We start from the raw sequence: 5312 nt of genomic DNA on the forward strand, positions 1-5312 counted from the left end.
GGGCTGGGGGCGGGGATAGCGGATCTTGTAATTTACTGACGTTTATTGAGTCCGCCCCTTACCAACCCCCACCTCCACTCAATAAAAATGCGTTGAATGAATGAAATGAATGGATTGTTTCCTGGCTTTCCCACTTGGTAGTTATATAAACCGCTCCGATCATAGTTTTCCAATCAATAAAACAGGAATAAAAATAGCTGCCCTTGAGTTGTAAAGGCTTGGTTTAGTTCCAGGCTCAAGCAGGCCTTTGTAAATACGGTAAGTATTGGTTCCCTCCTCCTCTTCGCGTCTTGCCTCCATGTTCCTACTGCCCGGATCCCCACTCATTAACGTGTTTGGGGTAGGTGGACGGGAAAGACAGATTAGTCCCTCATTATTTTGTTTACCTATTGTTTATAATCTGTCAGTTTCCAAAATAGAATATGAGGTAGCTTTCAGTAAAATGTATGCGTATGTTTTTTAATTAGTTTCTCCTTATTAACAGTTTTTGACATTTCCCTGAAGTGAGATTGCTTATTCTTTTATTATTTAAAAACTTTTAAAAAAATTTTTTTTTATTGGGGAATATTGGGAAACAGTGTGTTTTTCTAGGGCCCATCAGCTCCAACTTTTCCTTCAATCTAGTTGTGGAGGGCTGGAATTGAACCCTCAACCTTGTCGGGCAGCTCAGCGCGGGGGCTCCTTGTCTTCAATCCAGTTGTGGAGAGCGGCTCACTGGCCCATGTGGGAATCCAACTGGCAGAGCTCACGCTCGAACCAACTGAGCCATCCCACCGCCCCAAAATGTATGTGTATTTTCAACATTAAAGCTACTAAAATGGAAACGTTAAAGTCCTTTTGAAGGAGAAGGAAAAAAACACAGGAACCACCTAGATTATTCAGTTTCACGTTCAGCTTTGTGGCCTCTGAGGAAAGGGAGCAGGAAGATGTTTCATACTTTTTGTAGATGAAAAAACAAACAAACAGTTACATCCAAGTCCACTGCCATTTGCTGATCTCCCTCTGTATTATAGGCACAGAGGTGAAATAAGCGGAGGTCAGTCTGCTTACCATGTTACCCTCAGACTGCAAGAGGAGCAGAATTCCCACCAGCCCCTTAAGACTTTGAGGGAACCCATCCCAGGGTCCTGGTCCTCACAAAAGACATTCAAGGTTGAAAATATGTTCGGTAGCAGTGTTGAGAAGCTGCAGAAATAGTCTCTGACTTTGGGGGAAAGCCAAAACAAAATTCCATGTACTTCTTTTATATAAGCATATATAGATAACAAACGGAAATACATCAAAATGTCAACTATGGTTAATTGCAAACTAGGCTGCTATAGGTGATTTTTATTGTTTTACTTTCCAAATTTTCTAAGCAAATAGTTTTACTTATATAATCAAGAAAAAGATGTTTAAAAACAAATGCAGTCTGCTGCTTTAAGCAGTAAAGAATTTAGAAGTTGTCACTCACAACAGGAGAAAAGCTGAACCAACTGAAAATCAACAACTCTTCTTAGATTCATCCATGAATTGAAGTCGCAGGGTAAATTGCAGTCCCGAAAACCAGAGAGACAGACAAATGCAGAGAATCAGTGTATGCGGAATAGAAGTTTCTGAAATCCTAGGAAGATTTAAACTACTTGACTAATTGTTGGAGGCTGAGCATGGACTAGCTTGAGAGTTAAAAATCTGGAAGCCCAGTTTTAGTGGGATCCTCCTTGAGCATTACTCCCAAGTGCCCCACCATGGAAAATTCGCCTCATGTTTGTCCAAGAGAAAGGAAAAAATAAGTATTTTGAAGTACACCGCAGAGTGTTCTGTAACAAAAGCCCGCCTTCAAGGAGAATTATTCTGCCTGAGCCTTATCTGATTTAGCTCCACAGAAAGTATTAATAGATAATTCAGTCCCTGTAGCCTCCCTGTCTGTTGTGAGAGGAGGAAAACAAAGGGTGTGTGTGTGGCTAAGAAACTTCTCCAAAGGTCACAGCTCAGAGTCTCAGGCCCATTAAAAGAAAAACAAATCCTGAGATTTCATCATCACATTATAGAATGTTTCCTCTCCACTATTCCTTACCAGGACATCCACAGGACTCCAGTATAATAACAGATAATCATTCTATTTAAGAGGGAGTCTCTAGGAAAATGCGAAGATAACAGAGAGAGGAAAATGAGGACACTAGATGAAATCAAAGCCTCTGACACATATAGGAACAGCAAACATTAAACACAGCCTAACCCTTAGCCAAATAAGCATTGTACTTCATATATCATGTCTGGCTTTCAACAAAAAATACAAGGTGTCCTAAAAGGCAGGAAAAGACAAAATCTGAAGAAACAGGGTAAGCTTGAGAACAAGTCTAAGATGTGGCAGAGAATTTGGAATTATCAAACCAGGAATTTGAAATCACTATGATTAACATGGTAAGGCTTCTGTAATATCATAGAAAGATATTTGGTCTTTGTCCACAGTTCCTGACACATGAGGTGCCAAATCCCTCGTAATGTCATGAATCATAGGGAGTGATAGGAGCATTTGTTGTTCTAAAGAGGTGACACTTGGTAGGCACCTAGGTAGCTTCAGGATAGGGAGAGGTCACCAGAAAGACCAAGTCTTGTAATCAAGGAAGTCTGGAATTTTCAGCTCCCCCCCCCCCTCCCCCCGCAACATCACTACCTTCAACCTCTGGGGATGAAAACTGGGCTGGAGATTGAGTTAATAATCAACCATGCCTTTGTGATGAAACCTCCATAGAAATCTCTAAATGACAAGGTTTGGAGAGCTTCTGGGCCGATGTATCTGTGGGCAGGGAAAAGTAACCTCACAGGATGATCTCATCATAAATTCCTAATTAGTCAGGTCATGGTGGGTAGTTATGCCCAAGAAATACAACTTCTCTCTCTCTTTTTTTTTTTAAATTTTTATTGTGGAATATTGGGGAACAATGTGTTTTTCCAGGACCCATGAGCTCCATGTCAAGTTGTTTTCAATCCAGGTGTGGCTGAGGAGGGTGGGGGCGGGACACAGCTCACTGGCCCATGTGGGAATTGAACAGGCAACCTTATGAGCACTGCACTCTAATCACTGAGCAAACCCGCCACCCTGGCATACAACTTCTTTAGTGAAAGGTTTATCTTTGCCTTAAGCAAGTCCTGTCCATTGTTCTTATGCAACTAGATTAACACACCTTTGAAATAATCATACCACCCTCAAGAGAGCACCTAATCTTATTAATTATCCTGTAACCCAATCCCTGCCTTGCTTTCTCCCACCTTCATGTAATTTTTAAAATTCCCTTCTTAATTTCAAATGCATAAAAGAAGCAGCAAACTGTCATTCTGAGAAGCATTTTTCTCAGTTTGTTCAGCTCTTGCTTCCAGGCATTTCCTCTGTTTGGTTCAAATAAATTTTTATAAAAATACCTGTTTAGATGTTCTTTCATCCACACATCTCTTCCGTTTGGCTGTTCTTGAGTTGTGTCCTTTATAATAAACCAGTGATAGTAAAACACTTTCCTCATCCTAACAAATGATCAAACCTGAAGGGGAGGTCATGGGTACCCTTGACTTTGTAGCCAACTCCTAGAGAAGTGTGGGTAACCTGTGGTAAAGCATGGGAGCCAGTACTTGAGACTGAGTGTCTGAAGTGGGGGTAGTCTTGTTGAACTAAACCACTAAACCTATGAAGTCTGATGCTAATTCTTGGTAGTATCAGAATTGAATTGAATTCTAGGACATCAACTTGGTGTGAGAATTGACTGGTGTCAGGAGGAAAAATCATTTCTCAAGTCTAACGGAATAGTGGACAACAAGAAAGAACAGATGAGTAATGTAAGCAGAGAGATGAACATTCTAAGAAATAGTTAAAAAGAAATGTTAGAAGAAAACACATTATAACAGAAATGAAGAATACTTTTGATGGGCTCATTAGTAGACTGGACACAGCCAAGGAAAGAATCAGTGAGTGTGAAGATATATCAATAGAAAATTTCCAGAGTAAAAAACAAAGAGAAAAAATAATGTGGGGAGAAAAAAGAAACAGAATATCCAAGAACTGTGGGACAACTAAAAAAAGGTATAACATATACAAATAAGAATATTAGAATGATAAGAAAGAGAAAAAAGCAGAAGAAATATTTGAAGTAAGAACGGCTGAGAATTTTCTAAAATTAATGACAGACACCACACACGGATCCAGGAAGCTTAAGGAATACTAAGAAGAATAAATACCAAAAATCTACAGCTTGGATTTCATATTCAAACTACAGAAAACCAAAGCCCAAAAAACCTGGAAAGAATCTCAAAGAACAAAGTATCAGAAAGAGAAATTAAGAAAACTATCCCATTTAAAATTGCATTTAAAAAATACCTAGGAATAAATTTAACCAAGAAGGTAAGACACCAGTGCTCAGAAAATTATAAGATATTAAAGAAAGAAATTGAAGAAGATATAAATAAGTGGAAGCATATGCTGTGCTCATGGATAGGAAGGATAAGTTTTGTTAAAATGTCCACACCACCTAAAGCAACTATAGATTCAATACAATCCCTATCTAAATACCAATGGCTTTTTCCACAGAACTAGAACAAATAATCCTTAAATTTATATGGAACCATAAAAGAACCTTGACTAGCCAAAATGATCCTGAGAAAGAAGAACAAAGTTGGAGGTATCACGCTACCTGATATCAAACTATACTACGAGGTTATAGTACTTAAGACAGCATGGTACTGGCATAAAAACAGACACATAAATGGAACAAAATAGAGAGCCCAGCAATAAACCCACACATATATGGTCAATTAATCTATGACAAAGGAGGCAAGAATATACAATGGGGCAAAGACAGTCTCTTCAATAAATGGTGTTGGGAAAATAGGACAGATACATGCAAAAAAATGAAACTTGACCATCTTCTTACTCCATATACAAGAATAAACTAAAAATGGATTAAAGACTTAAATATGAGACCCAAAACTATAAAACTCCTGGAAGAAACATAGGCAGTAAACTCTTTGACATTGCTCTTAGTAATATTTTTTTGCGTATGTCTCCTCAGGCAAGGGAAACAAAAGAAAAAACAAATGGGACTACATTGAACCAAAAAGTCTTTGCGCTGCAAAGGATATCATCAACAAAACAAAAAGACAACCTAGTGAATGGGAAAAGATATTCGTCAATGGTACATCTGATAAGGGGTTAATATCCAAAATATATAAAGAACTCATACAACTTAACACACATGCGCGCAGACACGCACGCACACGCACACACACGCACACACGCACACACACACACACCTGATTAAAAATGGGCAGAGGACCTGAACAGG

This window comes from Rhinolophus sinicus, linkage group LG01 (genome assembly GCF_036562045.2).
Source record: "Rhinolophus sinicus isolate RSC01 linkage group LG01, ASM3656204v1, whole genome shotgun sequence".
NCBI lineage: Eukaryota > Metazoa > Chordata > Mammalia > Chiroptera > Rhinolophidae > Rhinolophus > Rhinolophus sinicus.